This window comes from Somniosus microcephalus, chromosome 8 (genome assembly GCF_052327205.1).
Source record: "Somniosus microcephalus isolate GS21.2 chromosome 8, FLI_Smic_1.0, whole genome shotgun sequence".
NCBI classification, from domain to species: Eukaryota; Metazoa; Chordata; class Chondrichthyes; order Squaliformes; family Somniosidae; genus Somniosus; species Somniosus microcephalus.
Genome location: NC_140994.1, coordinates 205,651,856 through 205,670,193, shown reverse-complemented (window position 1 = coordinate 205,670,193; position 18,338 = coordinate 205,651,856).

The window sequence follows — 18,338 nt, the reverse complement described above, 5'->3', positions numbered from 1 at the left end:
TAGGGCTGGATTTTGCCTGGCCCGAGGAGACGGGAATGGAGGCGTGTGGGGTGTTAAAATTGCAAAAAGTGGCAGGCGGGCCCGACCCCGCCTCCATCCCACCTCCAAGCAATTTTCCCAAATGCGTGGTTTCTGATCCCATCTCCGCCCGCCTCCAAGAGGTGGGATAGGCCCTTAAGGCCCTTAACAACCACTAAATTGCCTCTATAATCCCATTTTGAGAGGCCTTTCTGATTTTAACACATTTCCCACGTGATTCACGTCTCCTCTGAAACACGACGGTGAAACCTGGTGGGAGCACAATTGGATTGCTGTCTATCAGCTGCAGCTCCACCATTAAATAGGAGATTTGATCAGTCATCATTTGCAGGTGGCAGGACTTAGTTGTCTCAGGTCTGGGGGAACTTTTAGCAGGCATAACCATAGCTGTGGAAGTTTGGAGCCTGACACTCATCTCCAGTGTGATCTCCTGGGAAACCCCTCTCGCCACCTTGACTGAGCACTTCCTCAACTGAGGCATCTACCAGAAGCATGGGAACCATTTATTTCCTTTCCTCCTGGACATCAGATTCGGATGAAGACCAGCCGCGGCAGCAGCAGAACCATGAACAACAGCAGCGCCGACAGCAGCGGCAACAACAGGAGCGCCAAGCTGCTGCTCACCCACCTGAAGCTGCACAGGCCAGAAGGTGCCAGCCCATGGAAGCCCGTCGGCACAGGAGATACCCCCCAAACAGGGTCTACAGACAGAGGAAATAACAACAGAAAATGCTGGAAAAACTCAGCAGGTCAGGCAATATCCGTGGAGAGAAATTTGAGTTGACGTTTCGGGCTGGACCCTTCTTCAAAACTGGAAAGAAAAGAAACTGGATCGAAGGCAGGGCTGCGATCGGACAAAAGAATAAAAGAAACAAAAGAAGTAAAAGAGATTAGAAGCTAGACGAGATGGTAATAGGCTGGGATTAGGTGTAAAGTGTACTGGCAGGGCAAAAGATAGCTGCCAGGTGTGAGAGAGAAACAAAAGGAAAGGGGGGTGGGGGGAAAGGAGTGGAACAATTACAAGAGAAAATGAAATGGGGGCCGAGCTTATGATCTGAAATTGTTGAACTCGATATTGAGTCCGGAAGGCTGCAGACTGCCTAATCGGAAGATGAGGTGCTGTTCCTCGAGTTTACGTTGAGCTTCCGTGGAACAATACAAGAGGCCAAGGACGGTGAGGTCCGAGTGGGAATGGAGCGGTGAATTAAAATGACAGGCGACCGGAAGCTCGGGGTCACCCTTACGGACTGAACGGAGGTGTTCTGCAAAGCGGTCACCCAATCTGCGTTTGGTCTCCCCAATGTAGAGGAGACCGCATTGTGAGCAGCGAATACAGTATACTAGATTGCGAGAAGTACAAGTAAATCGCTGTTTCACCTGGAAGGGGTGTTTGGGGCCCTGGACAGTGGGAAGGGGGGAGGTATAGGGGCAGGTGTTACATCTCCTCTGCTTGCACGGGAAGGTGCCAGGCGAAGAGGAAGGGCTGTTTGGGGTGATAGAGGAGTGGACTAGGGTGTCTCGGAGGGAGCGGTCCCTGCGGAATGCTGAAAGGGGAGGGGAGGGGAAGATATGTTTGGTGGTGGGATCACTTTGGAGGTAGCGGAAATGCCGGAGGATGATCCGTTGAATGTGGAGGCTGGTGGGGTGAAAGGTGAGGACAAGGGGAACCCTATCGTGGTTCCGGGAGGGAGGGGCAGGGGTGAGGGCAGAAGTGCGGGAGATAGAACTGACACGGTCGAGGGCAGTGTCAACCACAGTAGAGGGGAATCCTCGGTTGCGGAAAAAGGGAAACATGTCTGAAGCACTGGTGTGGAAGGTGGCGTCGTCGGAGCAGATACGGCGGAGGCGGAGAAACTGGGAGAATGGAATAGAGTCCTTACAGGAAGCGGGGTGGGAGGAAGTGTAGTCCAGGTAGCTGTGGGAGTCAGTGGGCTTGTAGTAAATATTGGTCGATAACCTATCCCCAGAGATGGAGATGGAGAAGTCGAGGAAGGGAAGGGAAGAGTCCGAGATGGACCATGTGATGGTGAGGGAAGGGTGGAAATTGGAGGCAAAGTGAATGAAATTGTCAAGTTCGGGGCGAGAGCAGGAAACGGCACCGATACAGTCATCAATGTATCGGAAAAAGAGGTGAGGGAGGGGACCCGATTAGGACTGGAACAAAGATTGTTCCACATAGCCCACGAAAAGGCAGGCATAGCTAGCGCCCATGCAGGTACCCATGGCAACACCTTTGATTTGGAGGAAATGAGTGGAGTTAAAGGAGAAGTTGTTCAATGTGAGAACAAGTTCAGAGGGTCGTGGTGGATGGGGACTGGTCGGGCCTCTGTTCAAGGAAGAAGCGGAGCGCCCTCAGGCCATCCGGGTGGGGGATGGAGGTGTAGAGGGATTGTACGTCCATGGTGAAAAGGAAGCGGTTGGGGCCAGGAAACTGGAAACTGTTAAAGTGGCGGAGGGCGTCCGAAGAGTCGCGGATGTAGGTGGGAAGAGACTGGACAAGGGGAGAAAAGATAGAGTCAAGATAGGAAGAGATAAGTTCCGTAGGGCAAGAACAGGCTGAAACGATGGGTCTACCAGGGCAGTCCTGTTTGTGGATCTTGGGAAGGAGGTAGAAGCGGGCTGTGCGGGGTTGGGGAACTATGAGGTTGGTGGCAGCAGGGGGAAGATCTCCAGAGGAGATGAGGTCAGTGACAGTCTTGGAAACGGTGGTTTGATGTTCGGTAGTGGGGTCATGGTCCAGGTGGAGGTAGGAGGAGGTGTCGGAGAGTCAGCTACCTCAACATGAGTGAGCAACAGTGCCAAAGGTGGCTCCGACTTTCGCGAGAGGTAGTGGGTGACATCTGCGCAATGGTGCAGCAAGACCTGGAGCCCAGTGGAGCAGGTGGACACCCCTTACCAGTGGCCATCAAAGTCACCACCGCACTCAACTTTTTTGCTTCAGGCTCATTCCAGGGATCAGCAGCAGACATCAGCGGCATCTCCCAGGCGGCCGCACACACTTGCATCACGCAGGTAACCGATGCCCTCTTTGCTATCGTGTACAATCACATCCATTTCTCCAAGGATCAAGCAAGTGTCACGGCACGTGCGGTTGGATTCGCTAATCTGGCAGGCTTTCCAAGGGTGCAGGGCATCGTTGACTGCACACATGTGGCCTTTAAGGCACCCCATCGTAATCCAGGTATTTTTGTCAACCGCAAGGGCTTCCACTCCCTCAACGTGCAGCTGATGTGTGACCACAAGAAGGAAATTTTGCATGTTTGTGCCAAGTACCCAGGCAGTTGCCATGACTCCTTCATACTGCGCCAGTCTAGTGTGCCTCCGCTTTTCAGTCCGCCAGACCAACTTAACGGATGGCTACTTGGAGACAAGGGCTATCCCCTGAAGACATGGCTAATGATGCCGTTGAGGAGCCCATCCAACGAAGCTGAGAAGAGCTATAACTACAGCCACATTTCCACCAGATCCATAATCGAGCAAACCATCGGCACACTGAAGATGCGCTTCAGATGCCTGGATAGATCAGGAGGAGCCTTGCAGTACTCAGCAGCCAGGATCTCCAGAATGATCGTCCTCGATTTTATCTCAGGTGCGGGGAATTGGTGGGTTCCCCGAATTTAGTGATTCCAACACGATTGTAAATGTGTCTGTGAGATTGATGCAAATTTAACACAATTGGCCAATTGATTTCCAGCATGTGGGAAGCCTTGGCAATTGAGTATTTCCAGTCAGAAAGTTGCAGAATATGACGTCATCATTGCTGCTGCTTTTAAGTTCCACAGCAAGCCTTGCTTCCTCTGCAGGCTTCCAACCTTCAACATTAAGATGGCACAGGAGCCTGCAGGAGGAACGGCCAGCGGGAGGGCCAGATTTGCGCCCAAATTTGATGAGGCTTCACTACAGGCATTACTGGATGGTGCTAGGGCCCACAGGGAGGTCCTCTTCCCTTCTTCAGGGAGGAAGAGGCCTCCCAGCCAGACCAAGGCTGTGTGGCTAGAGGTGGCAGGTCAATTCAACTCCTTGGGGCTTACACGAAGAACGTGGTTGCAGTGCAGGAAAAGATTCCATGACCTTCTTCGCACTGGAAAAGTAAGTACCGTATGAAGTCTCCATCACCCTCAATCTGTTCCCCATTGCCTTTCCTCACCAGCACTCAGCTTTAGCAATCTCTTCCTCCACATCCCACAAGACACTCACATCCATGCACCCTTACCCATTCCCTCTCTCTCTATGCTCACATTCACAGAACTATGCCACCATGCAGCCCTCACACTCCCTCTCACTCTGATGCTTTGAACACAACTGACAACACACAGGGAGATCCCTTGGTATTGCAACCTCACTCCATCTTTGTCTCGTTCTAAGTATCTATGCTATGCAATCTCTGCACTCACTCCTTCATTCTCACTCAACCTCCACTTGTCTCCCTCATTGCAGGAAAAGAGAGCTCACAACAGGAGAGACCGAGCCAGGACAGGAGGAGGGCCGCCCTCATTAGCCCAGCTCACCCCGTGGGAGGAAGGCGTCCTGGAGATTGTCGGGGCTGACAGAGATGTGGACGTTGGGGAAGGACAGAGAGGAGCATCCCCGCAAGCTGGTGACAGAATACTTTTCCATCTCTCTCATTGGCATTGCATGAGTCGCTGATCTGATTTTGAAGCTACATCATATGTACTTATGATCATCTGCAAAATGCAATGTGCATGTAACCTTGGCATCACATCTCTAACTTTTTCCTTGACTCCCCCACAGGACCATCAAAAGCCCACGTCCCCACGGTGCAGGAGGAAGAGCCTGAGCAGCCAGACTCCTCAGAGGAAGCTGCAACATCTGAGGGCGCAGCGTCAGCAGAAATAAGCGCACCCAGCACCACGCAGACACTCACACCTCGGTGGGACCTTCGGGACATAGAGTAGAGTTGTCAGCTGGTGTATCACAGCTCACAAGTGAGCATCAGCAGATTGTGGAGACAGGGACAGCAGTGGAGAGTCCTCGTCGGAGGGCGCAGGACTCTGCCAGCTAGGCTCAGCTGCATGTCGACCCTCTGCCTCTGGATCCATCCATAAGATCAGAGATGATGGAACTCCATGCACAGATGCAGGAGTCTCTGGCAGGTTTTGTCTCTAGGGTCGCTGCGAGTGTGGAGCGAATGGAGGGAGGAGTCCATAGTGACCATGAGCAGAGCCTTTGTGGAGTCATTGGTGCATGAACGCATCAACACGGAAAGGATGGCTACCTACGTGGAAATGATTGCTGCCTCTGTGGTAAGGCTGGCTACTGTAGAGGAGAGGATGGCTACGGTAGAGGAGAGGAGGGCTACGGTAGAGGAGAGAAGGGCTACGGCCATGGAGGAGGTTAGTCGCCAGGGTATTGAAAACATGGTGAGTGTTCAAAATAGAATGACATCTCTTGAGCAGCGATGGGGATCTATTGAACAGAGAAACCAGACCTTCATGGAAGTCCTTCTGAGTAGGACTGCCATTGCAGATATGGGTCCCCATGGCCCCCCTGATGTGCAGCAAGGTGCTCTCAAGCCACTTGCAGGCACTGAGGGGGACCTGACCCATGAGAGGGAGGTTGGTGGCAGAGCTCAAGGAAGTGGGGGCTCTTCTCCAAGCGCTCACACTTCCATGCCACTGCAGAGCCCTCGGTCAGAGTCCCGCCGGAGTCCACACCCAACGGAGATAGAGGTCTCAGCCCCTGCACAGCCACAGGAGCAGCAGACTGCTGGCGAGCCCTCACAGGCTCGCCACCCCAGAGGACGCCCACCAAAGGTGTCGAGACAGGAGCAGCAGGAAAGTGAGCAAGGGGCCTCCACAGGGGAACCACTACGTAGGAGCACGCGTAAGAGGAAAATAAATCACAAATAGTCACAAGGTTAGTCACTTGGGTGAAATGCTGGGTATTTTGTAAAAATGCCATCAGTTGGTTGTTTTTCATAAAATTTCTGATGGCAACTTCTGCAGTTGTGGCATGTGTCATTTCGCGAATGGGGCTGGAGGTCCTCTAATGCCAAGAGGGGAAGGAAAAAAGGCCTCCCATGCTTCTGGTAGGTGCCTCAGTTGAGGAAGCGCTGAGTGAGGGTGGCAAGAGGGGTCTCGCAGGAGGTCACACTGGAGAAGTGTGTGAGGCGCCAACATGCCACAGGTGTGGTTAAGCCTGGTAAAAGTTGCCCCAGTCTTGAGACAACAAAGTCCTGCCACCTGTAAATGATGACTGATCAAATATCCTCTTTAATGTTGGACCTGCAGCTGATAGTCAACAAGCCAACAGTGTTCACGCCAGGTTTCACAGGCGTGAACCCCACCAGGCGCGTTTTAAGTGGGAAAAGGGTTAAACAGGCAAGGGCCTGTTAATATGGGATTATAAAGGCCAATCAGTGCTGTTTAAGGGCCCTAAAGACCAGTCCCGCCTGTTGCAGCCGGGACTGATTCAGGTCAATCAGTCACACCTAGGTTAAAATGGCGTGGAGGCGGGAACCAGGTGGGGTGGGGGGGTCGTGCCCCCAGGTTTTGCAATTTTAACCCCCTGCGCACCTAAAAGCCCGCCTCACGGCCCAATGAAAATCGAGGCCATTGTGGTTTGCTGTGCTCTTCACAACATGGCACAGCGTCGTGGCTTGCAGATTCCTGTGGACCAAGTGGCTCCTCACATATCCTCCTCAGATGACGAGAAGGAGGAAGAGGAGGAGGAGGAAGAGGAGGAGAGCGAAAACAAACATCTTACAGAGGCCCATCAACCAGCGGCAGCAGTACGCAAGAACATTGCTGCCCGGGATGCAAGGAACGCACTCATCTTGGCCAGATTTGCTTAGCCTAGCCAATCAAGCACTTTTGCCTCGCAGCTTCTTACCGGAGGATCGACAATGGCCAAGAACCTGTGGATTCCTAGCACTCTGACCACCATACTGACAATTGCAAGTAATCCTAAGCCCTCAGTATGGAAGTCCCATTTGCGAAATAACATACGCCACAACTGTAACAATTGCCATCAGAATTTTTATTTACAATAACCAACTGGTGGCATTTTAAAAATAAACACATTTCACCCAAGTGGCTACCCTTGTGACTATTTGTGCAGTATCTTTCTCTTACGCATGCTCCTACGTGGTGCTTCCCCTGTGGCTTCAGCAGATGTGGCGGCTCCTTGCTCACTTTCTTGCTGCTGCTGTCTCGACACCTTTGGCGGGCGTCCTCTGGGGTTGCGAACCTGTGAGGGCTCGGCAACAGTCTGCTGCTCCTGCAGCTGTGCAGGGGTTGAGACGCCAATCTCAGTTGGGTGGGGACTCTGGTGGGGCTCTGACCGAGGACTTGGTAGTGGTATGGAAGTGTGAGCGCTTGGAGAGGAGCCCCCACTTCCTTGTTCTCTGCCACCAACATCCCTCTCATGGGTCAGGTCCACCTCAGCACTTGCAAGTGGCTTGAGAGCACCTTGCTGCACATTAGGGGGGCCATGGTGACCCGTATCTGCACTGGCAGTCCTACTCAGAAGGACTTCCATGAAGGTCTGGTTTCTCTGTTCAATAGCTGACCATCGCTCCTCCAGAGATGTCTGTCTATTCTGAACACTCACCATGTTTTCTACACTCTGGCAACTTAGCTCCTCCATGGCCATAGCCATCCTCTTGTCTACTATAGCCATCCTTTCCACGGAGGTTGCTATCCTTTCCGTGGTGCTGCGTTCATGCCCCAATGACTCCACAAAGGCTCTGCTCATGGTCACTATGGACTCCTCCATTCGCTCTGATATACCTATCAATTCATTCCATGAAAAGCGACGAGTTAAGATAGTAACTATAGGTTTTTATTGGCTAAATAACAGAGCCCACCCTCGTGGGTGATCGGTTCCAACAAGGAAGAATACTAGCCAAGCGGTCACCTTTATACCTGGGCAAGCAGGCGGAGCCATGGGCGGAGTCAGCTGAGGTATGCCTAGGTATAACAGCGTGCGTGGCAAGAGGTAACCTTGTGTAGTGATAACAACAGTGTAAACAGTGATAACAACAGTGTAACAATAGTGAACGGTTGTGAACGGTAACAGTGGTTTACCACACGCTCCACACTCGCAGCCACCCTGGAGACAAAACCTGCCAGAGGATCCTGCACCTGTTCCTGGAGTTCCAGCACCGCTGTTCTTCTGGATGGACCCAGAGGCAGAGGGTTGACATGCAGCTGAGCCGAGCTGGGAGAGTCCTGCACCCTCCGACTAGGACTCTCCACTGATATCCCTGTCTCCACAATCTGCTGATGCTCAATTGTGAGCTGTGATACACCAGGTGACAACACTACTCTATCTCGCGATGGTCCCACCGAGGTGTGAGTGTCTGCGCTGGTGCTGGGTTGGCTGAATTCTGCTGACGCTGCACCCTTAGAGGTTGCAGCTTCCTCTGAGGAGTCTGGAGGCTCAGCCTGCTCCTCCTGGCTACTGGGGACGGGTGCTTGCGATGATCCTGTGGGGGAGTAAAGGAAAGAGTCAGAGATGTGAGGCCAAGGTTACATGCACATTGCATATTGCAGATGATCATAAGTGCATCTATTAGAGCTTCAGAATCATTATCAGTGACTCATGCAATTTCAATGAGAGTGAAGATAAACTATTCTGTCACCAGCTTTCTCTGATGCACCTGTCCATCCGTCCCCCACTTGCGCATCGTCCTCGAGTCCCACGTTCTCCAGAACCGCCTCCTCCCAAGGGGTGAGGTGGGCTACTGAGGGTGGCCCTCCTCCTGTCCTTACTCTTTCCCTCTTATTGTGAGCTCTCTTTTCCTGCAATGAGAGAGACAAGTGGAGTTTGACTGAGAATGAAGGAGTGAGTGTGGAGAATCCATAGCATAGATGCTTAGAAGGAGACAAAGATGGAGTGAGTTGGCAAGACCAAGGGCCTTTCCTGTGTTTTGTAAGTTGTTTTCATAGCATCACCGCGATAGGGAGTGTGAGGGCTGCATAGTCGAATAGTTAGGTGAATGTGACCATAGAGAGAGAGGGAATGGGTAAGGGTGCAGGGATGTCAGTGTCAAGTGGGATGTGGAGGAAGAGGTTGCTAAAGCTGAGTGCTAGTGAGGAGAGGCAATGGGGATCAGATTGAGGGTGATGGCAAAGTCATACTCACTTTTCCAGTGCGCAGAAGGTCATGAAACCTCTTCCTGCACTGAAGCCAGGTTCTGCGGATCATCGACAACGAGTTGACCTCCTGGGCCACCTGAATCCACACAGCCTTTGTCTGCTGGGGAGGCTTCTTCCTCCCTGAAGAAGGGAAGAGCACCTCCTTACCTCCCTCCACCAAAGCTTGCATGGCGACGTCATCAAATCTGGGAGCAGACTTATGTCTCCCGCTGCTCATTCTGCCTCCAGGTCCCTCTCACTGCAAAGGACAAAAGGTTGGCAGTCTACAGAAGACACAAAGCTCCTTGCAGACCTTAAATGCAGCAGCAATGATGACGACATCGGAGGCAAGTTTCAGACTGAAAAAACGAATTGGGCCATGGGTTCCCACACTCTGGAACTCAATTGCCCAATTTTGTGAAAATCGCATCAATCTCCCACATCAATTTGGAATCGGGTGGATAACACGAAAAGCGGATGACATGACCCCAGCCTGCCCCATGACAAAATCCAGCCCATAGAGTACAAAAGCAAGGAAGTCATGCTATACATTTATAAAACACTGGTTAGGCCTCAGCTTGAGGATTGTGTTCAATTCTGGGCACCGCACTTTAGGAAGGATGTCAAGGCCTTAGAGAGAGGATGCAGAAGAGATTTGCTGGAATGGTACCAGAGATGAGGGACTTCAGTTATAAGGAGATCTTAGAAGCTACGATTGTTCTCCTTCGAGCAGAGAGCATGAAGAGGAAATTTGATCGATGATCAAAATCATGAAAAGTTTTGATAGATTAAATAAGGAGAAACTGCTTCCATTGGCAGAAGGGTCGGTAATCAGAGGAACTCAGATTTAAGGTGATTGGCAAAAAACCAAAGACGGCAGGATGAACCAATTTTTACACAGCGAGCTATTGGGATCTGGAATGAACTGCCTGAAAGGGTGGTGGAAACTGGATAAATACTTGAAGGGAAAAATTGTGCAGGACTATGGGGAAAGAACGGGGGAGTGGGACTAGTTGAACCAGCACAGACACGATGGGCTGAATGGCCTCCCTCTGTCCTGTATACTCAGACCTGGCATCAGCAGTCTACAAATGAGACAGTAACCTATCAGTGAAGTGTTCTTTCCTTTTGCAGCACTCGGTAGTTGTGTAAAGGTCTGCTTTCCTCAGGCCACACTAAAATATTTCCACAACATTTAAACTAATTCAGCAACTTGTTAGCTATTTGAAATGTGTGAAAAGGCTTGTTATAGCAGCTTCTCCTGATTGGAGGCTCACGGCTGGGCAGAGTGCAGATGCATTGGGCTAGCAACCAACATCTGGAAGCTGGTGTTGATAATACACATTCACAACTGCACATTGAAAGCAGCTGTAAGTGTACTTTACCAAGAATGGTATGTGGCAGAGGAAACTATGGCCAGTGGTATGATCCTGAATGTTTGGTTTCACTGCTAGTTTTGAAGTAAACCAGATTTTCATTGCAGTAACAAAATCACAAAAGGGGCAAATTTCCTCTGGTTATTTGAGCTTGTAGCAGTCATTTCATGCCTTAGCATTAATATTAGAATTGCTAACTTTACCCATAGTCTTAAAGTTGTCCCTGGATGTAATTAATGTAAATGAGCTATTTGAAATAACTGTGTTTTTGCATGTTAAGGAAACATTGAAGGACTTCTAAAAACTTTTAGCAAAAACCACTTATGTGACTCCTGTTCAGGAATTGGCATGAGAGCAGCTAAATGAATTGGAAGGTGCACAAACTGAACAGCAACAGACTAAACCAGAGCATGGAAACTGTAAAGCTAAGATAAATGCATAGACTATCAAGGCAACTGCAGAAAACTCTTGGGTTGTCCTGATGGGGAAAATGCTCAAGAAGTCACAATCATTCTTTGTGGGTGCCTGGAGTCTGTTAGAATTGGCATCAAAGCATCCTCGACCTCGCTGCAGCCTTGGACACGGTCAAACACAATTCTCCTCCAAAGCTGCTTCTTCATTGTCTAGCTCGGTGAGACTGTCCTTGCTTGATTTCACTCTTGCCTATCCGACTGTAGTCAAAGTATCTATCAATGGCTTCATTTACCATCCCACATCATCAACTTGGGAGTCCTCTAAGGACCCACCCTTGGCCCACTCCTCTTTCTCATCTATATACTACCTCTTGGAAACATCGGGCAGGGTTTTAACTCAGGTGCGGGATGGTGTCGTGTTATCCGCATTTCGTGTTATCCACCTGAATCTAAATGGATGTGGGAGATTGATGCAATTTTAACTTAATTGTCCAATTGATTTCCAATGTGTGGGAACCCTTGGCAAATGGGTTTTTCCTGACTGAAAGTCGCCTCTGATGACATCATCATTGCTGCTGCATTTAAGGTCCACAGCAAGCCTTGCTTCTTCTGCAGGCTGCCAAGCTTTCTCTGTTTGGTGTGAGAGGGACCTGCAGGAAACATGACAAGCAGGAGGCCCAGATCAGCTCCTCACTTCGACGAGGTGGCCCTGCAGGCATTGGTGGATGGGGCTAGGGCCAACAGGGAGGTGCTCTTCCCTTCCTAAGGGAGGAAGAGGCCTCCCAAGCAGACTAAGGCAACGCGGTTGCAGGTGGCTAAGGAGGTAAACTCCTTGGGAGTCACACGACAAACCTGGATTCAGTGCCGGAAAAGATTTCATGACCTTCAGCGCACTGGAAAAGTGAGTATGAATTTCCCATCACCCTCAATCTGACCCCCATTGCCTTTCCTCACCAGCACTCAGCTTTAGCAATCTCTTCCTCCACATCCCACTTGACACTGACATCCATGCACCCATACCCATTCCCTCTCTCTCTATGCTCACAGTCACATAACTATTCAACTATGCAGCCCTCACATTCCCTATCACTGTGATGCTATGAAAACAACTGACAACACACAGGGAGGGCTCTTGGTCTTGCCACCTCACTCCATCTTTGTCTCCTTCTAAATATCTATGCTATGCAATCTCTACACTCACTCCTTCATTCTCACTCAACCGCCACTTGTCTCCCTCATTGCAGGAAAAGAGAGCTTACAGCCAAAAGAGAGCGAGCGAGGACAGGTGGAAGGACAGCCTCAATAGTTCACCTGACCCCCTGGGAGGAGGCGGTACTCGAAATAGTGGGACTCGAGGATGATGCGCATGTGGGGGACGGACATACAGGTGCAACACAGCAAGCTGGTGACAGAAAAGATTCCCCTCTCTCGCTTTGACATTGCATGAGTCACTGACAATGATTGTGAAGCTCTAACAGATGGACTTATGAGCATCTGCAAAAAGCAAAGTGCATGTAGCCTGTTATCACATCTCTGACTCTTTCCTTTACTCAATTCAAATTCAAATTCAAATCGCTTTATTGGCATGATAAGGTACATCTTATGTTGCCAAAGCATCAAAATACATTTATGGTTGAACACATAAACGCAGTTCTATTCATACATTGTATAAACAGGTATATCCCTGAGTGTATAAATATACATTCGCATTTTTTATATATACTCTTTTCTTAGTTTACTGGTTGTCCCTCTGTTCATGGCAAGCTGTAACATAGTGTGCCGCCAGTGTTACACAGCTTCTCTCCCACAGGACTATCACAAGCATCCATCCCCCTTAGCCAGGAAGAAGAGGCTGAGCAGCCAGACTCCTCAGAGGAAGCTGCAACCTCTGAGGGCGCAGCGTCACCAGAAATCTGCGCACCCAGCACCAGCGCAGACACTCACACCTCGTGGGACCTTTGGGACTTAGAGTAGTGTTGTCACCTGGTGTATCACAGCTCACAAGTGAGCATCAGCAGATTGTGGAGACAGGGACAGCAGTGGAGAGTCCTAGCCGGAGGGTGCAGGACTCTGCCAGCTCGGCTCAGCAGCATGTCGACCCTCTGCCTCTGGGTCCATCCATGAGATCAGCGGTGATGGAACTCCAGGCACAGATGCAGGAGTCTCTGGCAGGTTTTGCCTCTAGGGTCGCTGCGAGTGTGGAGCAAATGGAGGAGTCCATAGCGAACATGAGCAGAGCCTTTGTGGAGTCATTGGCGCATGAACGCATCACCACGGAAAGGATGGCTACCTCCGTGGAAAGGATGGCTACCGTACAGGAGAGGATGGCTACGGTAGAGGGGAGGATGGCTACGGCCATGGAGGAGCTTAGTCGCCAGGGTATTGTAAGTTTTGCAAAATTCAGGCAGTTCCCCCCCCCCCGAAGATTATTTATTTAAAAGAGACCCTGGTTGGACTGATTTTAAAAATCCAGGGGCACACAAAATGGCTGCGGTCAACCTCGTGACCAAAAGCCTGTAAGTTCCAATTGTGGACTCTGTGACAAGCTAACAGCTTGGGTATTTTTGATGTCTGCAAGATCACGAAATCAGACAGAACTTTTACATTTATGTATTGGGAGCAAACTCAGTTGCATTCAGGCCCCCGTTTACAGGCCATCAAGCTTGTTTACTCAAACGATCCAAACGATCAGCGGAGCCATCAGGTTAGGCTGGCCCCATCAGGAATCTGTTGAACAAAGGAGAGCAGTTATGGGACCGTTAGAAGCTATTACCGGCCATCTAAGTCGATGGGCCAAGATCGACACCTTTTGTTCAATTCCAACCCGCTCAAATCAGACAAAGGATGAGCTGACTTAGCACGTGAGATAAGGGCTACTGAGAGGAGTATGACGATAGCCCCTCAGGAAGCCATGCTCTCTCTCTCTGCTTGCCTCCCGCGCCCTGCCTGCCACCACCCCAGGAAGAGGACCTACGAAGAAGAGCCCATCCCGAGAGGTGAAATACCCTGCCAGAGACTATTTTATTACTGGGATATTTTCACCTGGACGGTACCCTGTTCAGCATTGAAACCACGTGGCATCGAAAGGCAGCAGGGCAAAGAAGCAAGATTCTCATCTGTTTAAATGACTCGGACTGGTGAGCATGGAATTCTGACCCCTCATAAGATAGCCTAGCGAGGTTTAGAGGGTGGGAGTTAAGGGGATTGCTAAAATTGTCATTTTAGTCATTTTCCCTCGATTTGCTGTTTATTTCCCATCCCTGTTAAGTGTAAGTGTACTGCATCCATATTATCCTTTGTATAGAATCGTTCTCTGGTAATAAAATCTTGGTTTTTCTTTGCACCAAACCATTGGTCTGCTCATTTTCTATATCGCTACCTGCAAATAAGTCTGGTGGTCAGAACTCAAAAGGGGCGAGCGATTCGAGCCGCTCAAAAGGGGGTAGTCAGAGGCATAACTGACGAACCCAAGACACCCACACAGTAAAACCCCTTACAGTATGGAAAACATGTTCAGGATAGAATGACATCTCTTGAGGAGCGACGGGCATCTATTGAACAGAGAAACCAGACCTTCATGGAAGTCCTTCTGAGTAGGACTGCCATTGCAGATACGGGTCCCCATGGCCCCCCTGATGCGCAGCAAGGTGCTCTCCAGCCACTTGCAGGCGGTGAGAGGGACCTGACCCATGAGAGGGGGGTTGGTGGCAGACCTCAAGGAAGTGGGGGCTCCTCTCCAAGCGCTCACACTTTCATGTCACTGCAGAGCCCTCCGGAGTCCACACCCAAGTGAGATAGGCATCTCAACCCCTGCACAGCTGCAGGAGCAGCAGACTGTTGACGAGCCCTCACAGGCTCGCAACCCCAGAAGACGCCCACCAAAGGTGTCGAGACAGGAGCAGCAGCAAAGTGAGCAAGGGGCCTCCACATCTGCTGAAGCCACAGGGGAGGCACCACGTAGGAGCACGCGTAAGAGGAAAATTCTGCACAAATAGCCACAAGGGTAGTCAATTTTATGTTTACTGTAAAAATGCCATCATTTCGTTATTGTCCATAAAAATTCTGATGGCAAGTGTTGCAGTTGTGGCATCTGTCATTTCACTATTGGGACTTCCACATTGAGGGCCTAGGAATACTTGCAACTGTCAGTATGGTGGTCAAATTGTTAGGAATCCTCTGGTTCTTGGCCATTGTCAATGCTCTGGTAAGAAGCTGTGAGGCAAAAGTGTTTGATTGACTAGGCTAAGCAAATCTGACCAGGATGAGTGCGTTCCTTGCATCCCGGGCAGCAATGTTCTTGCGTACTGCTGCTGCTGGTTGATGGGCCTCTGCAGGATGTTCGTTTTTGCACTCCTCCTCCTCTTCCTCCTCCTCCTCCCGCTCCTCATCTGAGGAAGATATGTGAGGAGCCAGTTGGTCCTCAGGAATCTACAAGCCACGACGCTGTGCCATGTTGTGAAGTGCACAGCAAACCACAACGATTCTGGAGACCCTGGCTGCTGAGTACTGCAGGGCTCCACCTGATCTATCCAGGCATCTGAAGCGCATCTTCAGCAAACCGATGGTTTGCTCGATTATGGCTCTGGTGGACATGTGGCTGGAGTTGTAGCTCTCCTCAGCTTCATTGGATAGTCTCCTCAACGGTGTCATTAGCCACGTCCTCAGGGGATAGCCCTTGTCTCCAAGTAGCCATCCGTTAAGTTAGTCTGGCGGATTGAATAGCGGAGGCACACTAGACTGGTGCAGTATGAAGGAGTCATGGCAACTGCCAGGGCACTTGGCACAAACATGCAAAATTTCCTTCTTGTGGTCACACACCAGCTGAACGTTAAGGGAGTGGAAGCCCTTGCGGTTGACAAAAATACCTGGATTGCGATGGGGTGCCTTAAGGTCCACATGTGTGCAGTCAACGACGCCCTGCACCCTTGGAAAGCCTGCCAGATGAGCTAATCCAACCACTCATGCCATGACACTTGCTCGATCCTTGGTGAAATGGATGTGATTGTGCGCGTGGGCAAAAAGGGCATCGGTTACCTGCGTGATGCAAGTGTGTGCGGCCGCCTGGGAGATGCCAATGATGTCTGCTGCTGATCCCTGGAATGAGCCTGAGGCAAAAAAGTTGAGTGCGGTGGTGACTTTGATGGCCACTGGTAATGCTTGTCCAACTGGTCCTCTGGGCAGCAGGTCTTGCTGTAGCATTGCGCAGATGTCAGTCACTACCTCTCGCGAAAGTCAGAGCCGCCTTTGGCACTGCTACTCAGACATGTTGAGATAGCTGACCCTGTGTCTGTAGACCCTGTTTGCGGGGTATCTCCTGCGCCGACAGGCTTCCAGGCGCTGGCCCCTTCTGGCCTGTGCAGCTTCAGGTGGGTGAGCAGCAGCATGGTGCGCCTGCTGCTGTTGTTCCTGGTTCTGCTGGTGCCATGGCTGGTGCTCGAGCTCCTCTAATCCCCAAATGGGAAGGAAATAGATGGCTCCCATGCTTCTGGTATATGCCTCAGTTGAGGAAGCGCTGAGTGAAGATGGCGAGAGGGGTTTCCCAGGAGGTCACACTGGAGATGGGTGTGAGGCTCCAACCTTCCACAGGTGTGGTTAAGCCTTCTAAAAGTTGCCCCAGGCCTGAGACCACTAAGTCCTGCCACCTGCAAATGATGGCTGATCAAATCTCCTCTTTAATGGTTGACCTGCAGTTGATAGTCAGCAATCCAATAGTGCTCCCGCCAGGTTTCACCATCGTGTTTCCCACCAGGCGTGTTTCACGTGGGAAAAGGGTTAAAATTGCAAGGGCCTTTTAAAACAGTGTGGCGGAGCCACTAAGGGACTCCGATCAGTTGTATATAATTCCCTTTAATAATATGTTAGCTACAGCCTGAGTCTGTATCTTTGTTTTCACTGTTTACATGTACAGAGCGCGATCACTTTAATAGCGTGGGTAAACACGATGACGTCACGCCGTTCATCACGTGATCTCCCACCGGCGGGAAAAACATGATGACGTCATGACGTCAGCCACGGGGCCGCCCAAGCAGTCCTCGTGGAGCCTCTGAACTGACTAGACCTATATTCGATGTTCTCCTGTCGTTATCTGTTAAACTCTGTTAGTTTTCATTAAACCTCGCTTATTTGATCGCCTGAGTGGACCTCCGTCTTTTGGATAGGAACTAGACATTCCTACATTGGTGACCCCGACTTTTGCGAACGGTTTTCGCAGAAGTTACTGAACATGGAATCGAACGCCGTCGCTTTGAAGCTACCACAGTTCTGGGAGCAACAGCCAGCTGCGTGGTTCATCCAGGCTGAAGCCCAGTTCGCCATCAGGAACATCGCTGCGGATCAGACCTGTTACTATTATGTGGTCTCCGCCCTCGACAGTGCCACAGCCTCGCGGATCATCAGCCTGCTTGGTAATCCACCAGAAGATCGCAAGTATGAAACGATTAAGGCGCGGTTGTTACACGTCTTCGGGCTCACGAAGTCAGAGCGTGCCCGCCGGTTGCTCGCTATGCCCGGCCTCGGGGACTCCAAGCCGTCTGAGCTCATGAGCCAAATGCTCACGCTCCTGGGTTCCGAACCAGAATGCATCCTCTTCAGGGAGCTATTCCTCAGCCAGCTACCGGAGCAAGTTCAGGCTGCCCTAGCCAGGTCGGAAGTCACAGACTGCGCAGAGCTGGCTGCCGAAGCGGACAAGATCTTCGCGGTGACACAGCAGTACTGCGCTGCCACGAGGCGCCCATCCCCCACAGACACTGCTCCAGCCCCTCAACCTGCGGGGTTGTGCTTCTACTATGCCCGTTTTGGCACGAAAGCAAGATGTTGCCGCCCTCCCTGCAGCTTTTCGCTCAAAAAAAACCAGCAGCCACCCTGTCGAAAGAGGACCAGTTATAACGAGTGCCCCGCGGCTGCGATGGCAATCGGTAATTCGGGAAAACTCCTCTTCATCACCTACTCCCTATCTGGTCGACGTTTCCTCTGCGACACCGGGGCGCAGTGTAGCATCCTACAAGCGTCAAATCTTGATCTGCAAGCCGGGGGGCATGGCCCCTCCCTCCAGGTGGCTAATGGCGGGGCCATTCGGACCTTCGGAAACCGGCGGGTCCAGGTGTGCTTTGGCGGCCAGCGGTTTTACTGGGATTTCATCATGGCCAAAGTCTCTCAAGCCATCCTCGGGGTGGATTTTTTGTGCGCCAACGGCCTCCTGGTGGATGTACGGCACCGCCGGTTAATCAATGCGGCCACTTTTCACTCCATCCCATGCTACCGCAGTAACACCGTGTCGCGCACTGTCTCCTGTGCATTTCCACCTCCGGATGACTTCACTCGCCTCCTAGGAGATTTCCCAGAACTGACCAGATCCACTTTCTCTTCCACGGCCACGAAACATGGTGTCGAACATCACATCACCACTACTG